This window comes from Arvicola amphibius, chromosome 2, assembly GCF_903992535.2.
Source record: "Arvicola amphibius chromosome 2, mArvAmp1.2, whole genome shotgun sequence".
Lineage (NCBI taxonomy): Eukaryota > Metazoa > Chordata > Mammalia > Rodentia > Cricetidae > Arvicola > Arvicola amphibius.
This window is the reverse complement of record NC_052048.2, coordinates 187,771,128-187,783,463: the sequence shown is the minus strand read 5'-3', so window position 1 is coordinate 187,783,463 and position 12,336 is coordinate 187,771,128. Positions and strand designations below refer to the sequence as shown.

The window sequence follows — 12,336 nt, the reverse complement described above, 5'->3', positions numbered from 1 at the left end:
GGTGGGTGGCTGGCCCCTGAAGTCCTCCTCTCCTTGTTCTCTTTCTGCTCCTCTCTTCCTTGTTTCTCCTTCTGTTTATCCTCTCTGCCTGCCAGCCCCACCTATCTTTTCTCCTGCCTCACTATTGGCCATTCAGCTCTTTATTAGTCCATCAGGTGTTTTAGACAGGCAAAGAATCACAGCTTCACAGAGTTAAACAAATGCAACATAAACAAAAGTCACACACCTTAAAATAATATTCCCCAACATTTCCCCCTTTTTTCTTTTGAAACAAATAAGAACAATTACCAAGTAAAGATTACATTCACAATATACTGAATTCCAATTCATTTGTGTCTGGTGAATTTAAAGAAAATAATCCATAATCTATCTTATCTTAGTAAATCCAAAATTTTTACCTAACTCACTTTCTATCATATCTAAGAAAAACTGCAACTTTAATAATTATCTAGTCTTCAACTCCTTCAAAGGCCCCAGAAGGATATAATATTATTTAAGTAAACAGAATGTGCATTTCAAACAACTTCCAAAAGCTCTAGAAATGACAGAGACATCTGACTACCTGGACAGTTACCCAAAGTTCCTTTGCAATGCCGAGACATCCATCTTTAGTCTACAGGCCCATAGTATCTGGCAGACTTTTCAGTGAAGCAGGAAATTTGAAAAACTGTCCCACCTATATTGGCAGTTTGTCAACCACTTTCCTCCATGTCCTGCAGAATGTCTGTCAGTTTTTTCTGCGAAGCAGGAACCCTGAAGACCGTCCCAACTTGTTTTGGCAAAATTCAATGGTCACTTTCCTGTGGGTCCTGCATGTCCAGTTAATACAACATACTGTCAAGCAGGTCAGGCAAATGCAGCTTCTTGCCCAAACGGTAGCTAGCCTTGCCACATTGAAAGCAAATTCCATAAATTCCCGTCATCTCTGAAGTAAATAGGTGTTACCATGAGCAGATGTGTCTCATTGTCATGAAAAGTCCTAAGTTAGCAAAACATTTTAAATGTCTTATTTCATAGGTCTTTGGAGTGTTTGAAGACCATTTATCTATCTAAAATATATCTCTATTTATATTTATAAATATATCAATTATAATTAAAATTATCTAGAAAACATACCTAACATATCTACAAATTTGATTGCTATTAATGACTAACCACTAACCTATGTTTCCTGATTATTCTATGTAGTTCATAATAACTGCTTTCAAAAACTAAGATTTCACCCTACATTTTCAAATGAAATGAACTGCATAGGCACAATACCTTAAACAAAAATAGAAACATGCATACATGTTTTAACAAAATAACTTGAATTGTAATCAATATACAAAAATCCTTTAAACAAGAGTAGAAATATATATACAGTGTTGTAACAAAAATGACCTTGAATTTGTATTAATATGCAAAAGTTCTTTAAACAAAAGCAAAAATATATATACAGCATAACAAAATTGACTTTGAATTTGTATCCATATACCACAATTTATGCCAATGCAAAATATCTGAGATTAATAGTTGTCTTTTTATCCTATATTCCAATATTCACCTAGAGTATAACAAACATACATCCATGACCCACAAGATAACCAAAGACCACCCACACCACCTTTTCTCTTGGGTATATGGGCCCAGTCCTCTCCATATTGTTTCCTGCTGGCTATGGGTGAAGACATCCCCAGGGGTCCCTGAGAAAACTTTGATATAATAACCAAGTTCTGGGAAGACCAGTTATAACCTTTGTTGATAGATAACCAGTTGTCAAGATTGAAGAGCTCGCCCTTGATCAAACCAGATCCAAATCAACTTGGAATAAATCTAAAGCCTCTTGTTTCCTGTGGAAACAAAAGCAAAACCACTTCTCCAACACATTTTTTATTTTCCATTTGTCAAATACATTTCTTGACATTTTAAAAGTTAAGGCATCCTTAAAATATCTAGGCTGGTTTATTTCCACAGTCCCTCTTTCAATGCCAGGTCTCTTAGCAGCTGTCCTTTGCTTTTCAGCAATCAAACAATTCAAAATTGACACAGTAGCATACAGGATCCAGACTCCCTGTGAATTTGCCATCTTTACACGACTTTTTTCTTTTACATTACTTTTACTGTCTCTAAAGACTTTAATTCATCATTTTTAATCTATTTCTTTCTTTCTATTACTGCCTATACACATTTTCTTTCTTTCTTAAGCCTACACACACTGTAAAACACACTGGAACCTGTTTAGAGGTTTTTCCCATCTGAACCTCTTTTAATGCATATCTTTTAGCTTTTTTTGATGACACAAGCAAACTTTACACTGTTCAGCATCTGTATTCCCTGAGGGCTCTATAGGCTGGCTCAGTCCACTCTCAGGTCAGTCAGTCGGTCATGAGAGCCAACCCCAAAGCTTGCCAGGGTCAGAGGTGCGTGACCAAGAACTGCATTCAATCCCCCAGAGCTCTAGAATATCAATACCTGCCTGTAGCAGGCATTTCTTTTACTTAATTTTTGTTTCTATTTATCATGAAAAATGTTTAAGTGCTCTGCTGTACGACAGGGTTTCTTCAAGGAGGCATATCTTTTGATTTTAAGCTTTCTCAGGCTCTACGTGGAAATACAGCCCCACGTCGGTAAGCCAAAATGTTGTGGTTATTTCCTCTTAGGTCTATTGCTCCTTTGCTCTTTTGGGGGACTGCTATCCAGCTCCCAAATAAATCATGTATGGAGACTTATTATTACTTATAAATGCCCGTCCTTAGTTTGGTTTGTTCCTTGCCAGCTTTTCTTAAATTATTCCAATTATCTTTTTGCCTCTGAGCTATTTCCTTTTCTTACTTCTATATTTCTTACTCTGTGGGTGGCTGGGTGGCTGGCCCCTGACATCCTCCTCTCCTTGTTCTTTTGCTCCATCTTTTCTTTGTTTCTCCTTCTACTTATACTCTCTGCCTGCCAGCCCTGCCTATCCTTGCTTCTGCCTTGCTACTAGCTAGCTGGTCAGCTCTTTATTAGACAATCAAGATGTTTTGGACAGGCAAAGAATCACAGCTTCACAGAGGTAAACAGATGCAGCATAAACAAAAGCAACACACCTGGAAATAACATTCTACAACACCGCCATTCCCATCTGCCAAAAGAAGCCATTTGCCTTTACCTCTTGCAGAAGGAGCACATGGTTACCTGGGGCTGTATGTAGAGCCCATGCTGGCCACTGGTTTCCTCAGTCTCTATTCACAAGTACTTCTCAAATACATTTCAAAGTGCACACTAGTCTCCTGGCCCTTTCCTCTCCTGAGCTCCTCTGCCTCCTCATAATCCACATGGTTTATCCACACCAAACATACATCCTCTGTATCTCAGGCTCTCTTGCTCTCTTGCTAGCCTCACTATTATTGTTTTTTAAAAAATGCTATAAAGTCCCAGGTGGCAGCTGTAGGCAGGCAGTGGACTCTGGGAGCAGCCAGGACTGTGGGTCCCTGCAAGATCCCCAGGGGCCATGTGAGCAGGCAGCGAGCTCACAGAGCGGGAGCCCAAGACAGAGACTTGTGGGTTCCCAGGAGAGCCACCCAAGCGGGCGGGTGTGAGCCCAGCGGGTTATGGAAGGGAAAGGGAGAAGGGGGGCAGAGAGAGAGGGAGGAGGAGAGAGGGAGAGAGAGAAGGAGAGAGGGAGAGAGGGAGAGAGGGAGGAGAGAGAAGGAGAGAGGGAGACAGGGAGACAGGGAGAGAGGGAGAGAGGGAGAGGGGGAGGAGAAAGGGAGAGAGGGAGGAGAGAGGAAGAGAGGGAGGAGAGAGGGAGAAAGAGAGAGAGAGATAGCTGTGCAGGCCAAGAGAGGACAGGAAGAGAGATTCAAGATGGCAGCGAGAGGTCAGTGGTCCCCGGGAGTGTGTGTGGCTTGCCCCTTAAAGGGCCAAAAGAATAACAACTATTCTCTCTCTTGTTATGCTCTGTTCTCTATCTCTTGCTGTCTCCACTGTGCTCACCTGGCTCCACTAGCCCTGGCCATATCCAGTCTGTTTTCTTTTCTCTCTGCTCTGAACTCTTCGAGATGCCTCTGGATATTTTCTCTCTTATTCATAATAAAAATTCCCCTAATAAGGAAGCAGTCATCTCAACCGTTTCTTTACTGTGTCCCCTTGCATGAGCAGTGACAATGGTTTTGAAATGGCCCATCAAAAGCAGGGCAGATACACAGATGAACTCACAGGGACTGCGACAGTAGGCATAAGACCTGTACAAGTGCAAGCCTGAAAAATAAAATCCCAGCATGAAGGAGGGGAAGTGAGCACAAACTCCCAATCCTACCCAAGAAGCCGTTTGTAATTAATAGCTTCTGGGAGTGTGAAAATGGATTCTCTTCAATGGAGTGACACTTGGTGTATCAACCACACTCGGCAGCAGGTCCCATGCTTGGGAGTAGATGAGCACAAATACGACCCACTGGTTTTAATGGAACTTTAATTTGGGGGTTTGTTTTGTTTTGTTTTAAAGAGAGAAAAAGAACATGAAGTTGATGGGTAGGGAAGAGAGAGGACCTGAGAGGAAAAAGGTCTGATGAAAAACGTTCAGTCACACCTTAAAGTCTCTGAACACAAATGATTTGATCCTGATAGTGATTAGGATGCAGCTCAGAGCTGTTCTCCAATTACTCTAGCAACCTCAGTGTGTGTTTAGCCAGAAAACAATGCCCCAGGGCAGGGCTAGCTCTTGAAAAACTGGTAGCAGCGTTCCACTCCGTCCTGGAGGGCTTCTATGACTTTGTCAGTACAGAGCGTGAAGATAAAAGATTTGAGGAACGCAGTTACGATGGGAACCATCACGGAAACCACTCTGTTGCAATCAGCTGCCGGCGTTTGCTTGGGTTTCACATACAGGAACAAGCAGCAGCCGTAGCCAATTACAACACAGGTAAAGTGGGAGGCGCACGTAGAAAAGGCTTTCCTCCGGCCAGAGGCTGAGGGAATCTTGAGGATGGTGGAGATGATATAGGTGTAGGAGACAATGGTAGGGATCAGAGAACAAAAACAGCCATTAAAAAGAGGATAAACTCTAGGAAAATAGTGTTATCGCAGGATAATTTGAGCAACTGCCCTCGGTCACAGAAGAAATCGTCTACCACGTTTGATTTGCAGTAGGTAAGGTGAAATGTGGCATAAACTGGCCAGATTTATTAAAGGAATCCAAATAACCATGACACAATTACCATGGCGTTGCAGGTTCGACTGCTAATAATGACGTTGTACCTCAAAGGGTTGCAGAAAGCCATGTAAGGGTCCACAGCCATCGCTCCGAGCAAGCAAAACTCCGTGGTCCCCAGGGCAAGTTGCAGAAATAGTTGTACAACACATCCAGCCATAGATACTGCCTGCATGTCGGGGAGCAGCAGCCCCCAAGCATCACGGGAACAATAATGGTTGTGAGCAGGGTCTCCAGGATGGAGAGGTGCACGAGGAAGAATTACATGGGGGACTGTAGATGTTTATCAACACAGATGATCACGATGATGACTGTGTTCCCCACTAGGGACACTAAGTAGAAGAAGCAGAAGGTAGCGAAAAGGACGTGGCACAGCTTTTCAGAGCCAGGGAAACCAACAAGATAAAACCCAGGGGCACTAGTGTAATTTCCCAACATTTAGCTCTGAGTCCTTGTTCCTTGTTAAATCTAGAATGAGAGAGAGAGACAGAGAGAGAGAGAGAGAGAGAGAGAGAGAGAGAGAGAGAGAGAGAGAGAGAGAGAGAGAGAGAGAGAGAAGGGTTCTCACCTCAGAAATGTTGCAGACATTACCAGTTTCAAGAAACATTTCCACTGAATCCAAGACTCCCCAACATGGCTATTATTTCTATCTGAAGTTGTTGTTAAGTGTTTAATGGATAACATATGTATGAATTCATATATGTAGACATATGTGAGTATATAATACAAGTGTGCAAGCTCAAATGGATGAGTGCTAATCATCAATAGCACACCATACATACCATAGACAGGGAAATTTACCCAGTATAACGTGTACCTTTGTCTCTCAGGGCGCTAGAAATCCTTCTACTTTCTGCTGTGAGAGCCACCACACCGCTTCCCTGACCACAGTCTGCTAATTTATAACGCCTCTTCTCTGGCAATTGTGTCCCTATCTTACAAAGTCCTGCTGCATTTCCATGATTCTAAGTACCCCCTGCCAATCCCACAGAGATGGGAATCCTTGTATCCTTAACATCATCAACACACAGGCTCCATTTCCATTTTGTCCATTTGAAAGTTTTCACCTTTCAATTATAGAATGTGGTTGGGAAGCAGAATCTACACAGGATACTGTCGGAAGACAGGGCCTCTCCTGGAATCAAGCACTGTATCTTCCCCTGACTCTAGGCTTGCTTCCTGGAAAAGCTCGGCCACCTCTTCCACATTCTGGTTTTTTATTTGTTTGTTTTGGTATGATGAAAAGTATTCTCACCTCTTACCTTGGTGAATATGTTTCCTGCAAGCAAAGCAAGGAAGAGTCCAGAAGGAACAATGGGACTCAAACTTTAATCTTCAATTTCCATTTGTTATGCCAAGTGTCCACCTGGGACCAGAAGGCAATAACACAACTGTGCAGTGAAGACGGCATCTGCTACGTGTCTTGGCTCTCAAGCTCTACTTTCCATGGGAGACATGACCACTGTGCTCCTACATCCAACCTGCCACAGTCTCGGTCTCCCACGCAGCTTGGGAAATGCCACATTGACTCTACTGTGACCACCTGTTTTCTCCACAGTCCTGGGAGAAAGGGAAAAAATGAGAAAACACCAATGAGTCAGCATGAGTTCCTCCCCTCACCTCCTTCGGTTCTCTGCACAGATGTCTCCTCATCCCAGACTTTCATTTAGAGAGACCTCTTGTTCTCTGCCCTCCACAGGGCTGTGCTTTTCTTACCATTGCTCTCACTGGTATCTCAAGTCATACTTTTGCTTGCTCAGTAATGTAGCCTCAAAACCCCACATTTAATTAAGATTTCCACAACTCATCCTTCATTTTCTCTTTCTTGTACTGCCAGAACCTCCCCCCACCCCAGAAAAAAGTTTGATGACATATGTACTCAGTGATTTTTTTAAAAAAATGATTTTGCCAATGAATAGAGGTGGGGGAATGGGGACTGAGCAGAGTACAGAATGAATTGTGGATCTGCCAGTCCTAGAGAGCTACAGAATGGCAAGCAGATGGAAGGATGGGGAGAAGAGAGAGGCAAGCAAGGGAGAGCTTTGTGCCAGCCCTGCAGAGAGCCCAGTAGGCATGCTCTCTGCTAAGAAGGAAGCTGTGACTCCTGGCTCACCCAGTCTCTTTTCAGTATGTCTGTGTCCTTAGAAGATGAGGAGTCAAGCATTTCCATGATGGTGCTTTACCGTTCTGTAGCTCACAGGTCTGTACCTATCCTTGACGCAATTTAGCTCAAGAAAACCTAAGGTACTCTTGTGCTCTCTCTACTGGCCCCAATGTGAACATCAAAATTCGAAGTCAGAAAATGAAGGGCCTAGAATTGTCTCTGTGTCTCCAAGATTTTATGAACTCTCTTTCTCAGCTAATCTCTGTGTCCCTCCTATCAGATCTACTCTGTCTAATATTGTGTGAATTATGGTAAGAGAAAACAAACAGAGAGGAACTGCCCCTTATTTTAGCATCTTCATCGGCTAATGCTGAGTCTCTCCAACATGCACACTTTCCAGGGGCAGCCGCTTAGCTCAGCCATGCATTTTGGTGAGTCTTCACATGCTATGCTTCCCTGCCTTGCCTAAATTGAGGAGTAAAACACAAAGAATCAATATATAATTATATATAAATGCAAAGTTACATTTAAAATACTTATTTTGGGGCAGGGAGTAGGTTCACAGGGAAAATGCTTAGTGTGCAGGCATGAGGACCTGAACCCAGTTCCTTAGCATCCACATAAAAGACACTAACCAGAAAGCTTTTCCCCTAAAGGCCAGCTTTCATAATACCAGAAGGTACAAAAAGCAATCAGTTGCTATAAACCACAAAAATGACCATCATGGCAAGATATTCCTAAGTATAATAGTGTCACTTATATCTAGGTGGTAACCAACAGCTGTCTTAATGCCTCAGGGCCTGCTTAATAGAAGGAAAATCATGTGTGGTACTATAAACCAAGACAATTACATGTGGCTAATGGGGTTACATGTAGGCAGAGTTTTTCTGTCCCACTTTCTGGCAGTCATTTCCCAAATAACTGACTCATAGATGTTATATAAATTATAAATGACAGACCAATAGCTCAGGCTTGTTACTAACTAGCACGTACAACTTAACCCATTTCTATTCATCTATGTGCTGCCCCAAGACTCATGGCTTTTACCTCTGTGCCATTTTGGGTGTCCAATTCATTCTCTGTCTGGTTAGGGACTCCTCTGACTCTGCCTTTCCTCATCCCATCATTCTCAGTTTGACTTTCCCACCTAACTTTATCATGTTGAGCTATTGGCCAGTCAGCTTATTTATTAGACCAATCATAGCGACATAAACTCACAGAGTGTACCATAAAATTATTCCACAGCAGTCGTGGATCTTACAGAATGGCCTGCTACTCTCACTTCTCTTTTTTATTATTGTTTTTTATTAAAAATTTCCGCCTCCACCCTGCCTCCCATTTCCCTCCCTCTCCCCCCACTCTCCTCCCCCTCCTTTTCCAGTCTGAAGAGCAGTAAGGGTTCCCAATCCTGTGGGAAGTCCACGGTCCTCCCGCCTCCATCCAGATCTAGGAAGGTGAGCATCCAAACAGGCTAGGCCCCTCCAAAGCCTGTACAAACCCAGTGTCATCGACCTTGGCTTCTCAGCAGCCCTCATTGTCCGCCATGTTCAGGGAGTCCGGTTTTATCCCATGCTTTTTCAGTCCCAGTCCAGCTGGCCTTGGTCAGCTCCCATTAGATCAGCCCCACCATCTCAGTGGGTGGGTGCACCCCTCGCGGTCTTGACTTCCTTGCTCATGTTCTCCCTCCATCTGCTCCTCATTTGGACCTTGGGAGCTCAGTCCGGTGCTCCATTGTGGGGCTCTGTCTCTATCTCCATCCATCGCCAGATGAAGGTTCTATGGTGATATGCAAGATATTCATCATTATGGCTATTGGATTGGGCCATTTCAGGCTCCCTCTCCTCAGCTGCCCAAGGAACTAGCTGGGGGCATCTCCCTGGACACCTGGGAACCCCTCTAGAGTCAAGTTTCTTGCCAACCCTAAAATGGCTCCCTTAATTAAGATATATACTTCCCTGCTCCCATATCCACCCTTCCTTTATCCCAACTCAAATCAGTAAAATTTTTAACTGCATTCTCAATATTTATCTCTCTTAAAACTACTATTTTGAGCTTTATATTTCATTTTTCTTTCAAAAAAGTGTATTAAAATTTTCCATATTCTTTCTCCTTGCCCCAACACCCCCCACAATTCTTCCTACCTCCTTACCAAGCCGACTTCAAGGTCTACCCCCATCTTTGTACACACAGATAAGTGTATCTTTTACCTCTCTTCAAAAAAGTTCAAGTGTCTTTCAGCCATTTTAGATTCATCTGTTGAGAGTTCTCTGTTTAGGTCTGTACCCCATTTATTTATAAATCATTTGTTCTTTTGATGACCAATTTCTTGAGTTCTTTGTATATTGTGGAGATCAGCCCTCTGTCAGATATGGGGTTGGTGAAGATCTTTTCCAATTTTATAGGCTCCTGTTTTGTCTTGTTGACCCTGTCCTTTGCTTTGCAGAAGCTTCTCAGTTTCAGAAGGTCCATTTATTAATTGTTTCTCTCAGTGTCTGTGTTACTGGGGTGATATTTAGGAAGTGGTCTCCTATGACAATGTGTTAAAGTGTACTTCCCACTTAGCCATCAGAGAAATGCAAATAAAAACAACTCTGAGATTCTATCTTACACCTGTCAAAATAGCCAAGATCAAAACCACTGATGGCAACTTATGCTGGAGAGGATTTGAGGTAAAGGGAACTCTCCTCCATTGCTAATGGGAGTGCAAACTGGTACAACTGCTTTGGAAATCATTATGACGATTTCTCAGAAAATTAGGAAACAATCTACCTCTTGACTCATCAATATCACTTTTGGGTATATACTCAAAGGATGCTCAATCATACCACAAGGACATATGCTCATTTATGTTCATAGCAGCATTATTTGTCATAGCCAGAAACTGGAAACAGTCTAAATGCCCCTCAATCAAAGAATGAATAAAGAAAATGTGGTACACCAGATGGTGGTGGTGCATGCCTTTAATCCCAGCACTCGAGAGGCAGAAACAGGTGGATCTCTGTGAGTTTGAGGCCAGCCTGGTCTGCAAGAGCAAGTTCCAGGACAGGAAACCCTGTCTGGAAAAAACAAAGAGAAAGAGAGTGAGTGAGAGAGATAGGAAAGAAAGAAAGAAAGAAAGAAAGAAAGAAAGAAAGAAAGAAAGGAGGGAGGGAGGGAGGGAGGGAGGGAGGGAGGGAGGGAGGGAGGGAGGGAGGGAGAAAGGAGATCTTTTCTAATATAGCTTGACAGAAAGAAAAAGAAGACTTCTTGCAGAAATGCCTGGCTCCAGGTCTCTTACAGAAAAATCTGCAAAGCAAGCTCTAGGTCTTGAGCTCCCTGTCTAGAAAGTCAGCAAAGATTACTTATGGCAGAGGGATGAAAGGTTAAGCAGCCACCTGGAGAAGGTTCCTGTTGGTCAAAGATGAAGGAACGTGTGCTTCAAAAAAACAATAAACAGAGGCATTTTTAAACCATTAAATGTATTTTCTTGATAATGACATTTTAAGAATTAATCACTTTTTGAAAAAACTGCCTACCAAGTTCCATGTAAGTGCAGAGGAATAGGGCTAGTCAGATAGACCAGTAGATAAGAAAGGGCACTCGCCACCAAGCCTGACAACCTAGTTCAACACAGAAGATGAGAACTGATTCCCAGTTTGTTCTCTGACCTTCACACATATGCCATGACATGTATGTGGCCCCGCCATATACACACTATGCATTTAAAATAGATAAATATATTTTTAAAAAATTTTAAAGAGGCCAGCAAGATGGACCAGCAATTAAAGGCACCTGTCTCCAAGCCTGCTAACCTGACCCATTATCCAAAGGATGGAAGGAGAGAACAGATTCCATGTACTCTAGACCAAAAGCTGGGGTTCCGCATGAATTCAAACCAGGCCCTCTGCATATGTGTGACACTTTTGTAGCCTAGTCTGTTTGTGGGACCCCTGGCCTTGGGACCAGTATCTATTCCTAGTGTGTGAGTTGGCCTTTTGAAGCCCATTCCATATGGTGGGATGCCTTAATCAGTCTTAATGCGGGGTGGGGGTAGGATGTTGGTCCTGCCTCAACTGAATGTGACAGGCTTTGTTGACTCCCCATGGGAGGTCTTACCCTTTCTGAGGAGTAGGTTGGGATGGGTTAGAGGAAGTTAGGGGAAGAGGAGAGGGAGGGAGAACTATGGTTGGTATGTAAAATGAATAAAGAAAAAAATATAGTATAAAAATAGAAAGCAGTCTAAGCAAGCCATGGGAAGCAAGCCAGTAAGTAGCACCCCTCCATGGCCTCTGTATCAGCTCCTGTCTCTGGGGTTCTACCCTGTTTGAGTTTTTGTCCTGGCTTCCTTCAATGATGGAGGACTCTCATTGGTTAATAAAGAAACTGCCTTGGCTTTTTGATAGGGCAGGATTTAGATGGGTTGAGTAGACAGAACAGAATGCTGGGAAGTTAGTCAGTCGCCATGAAGCCAGCCACCAGGTCAGACATGCTGAATCTTTCCCGGTAAGACACCACTCGTGGTATTACACAGATTATTCAATATGGGTTAGTCAAGATGTGAGTAAGAGGCTGAAACTAATGGGCCAGGCAGTGTTTAAATGAATACAGTTTGTGTGTTGTTATTTCAGGGCATAAGCTAGCTATGCGGGAGCCGGGCAGGATGAAAAGCAGGCCTGCCCGCAGCTCCTTACTACACTTCAGTGATGAACAGCGAGGCAGAACTGTAAGTCAAATAAACCCTTTCCTTCCAAACTTGCTATTTGGTCACAGTGTTTCATCACAGCAATAGAAACCCTAACTAAGAAAAAGCCTTTGAGTGCCTCTATTTCAACTATTCATAAAAATATAAAAGGTTATGATGAGCTAAAATGACTCTCTTAGTGTAGAGTATTAAAACTTCTGTGTGCTCTGGCACACATTTCTTAACCTTTACCCCATCCCCTTTCCCAGTCTTTAGGAAGTAACTGTTCTATATTCACCTCATTTTAAAAGCATGTACATAGGAGAGAGAACACACAATGTGTGCTATTTTTGTATCTAACTTGATTTATTTAACATAATATATACCCTAGTCCTTTCATTC

The 12,336-nt window shown here is 42.8% G+C and overlaps 1 pseudogene; it reads right to left on the bottom strand.

Moving 5' to 3' along the window:
- Positions 1-4,674: 4,674 nt before the first annotated feature.
- Positions 4,675-5,608, bottom strand: LOC119806209 (annotated as a pseudogene).
- Between the last annotated feature and the right edge of the window lie 6,728 nt (positions 5,609-12,336).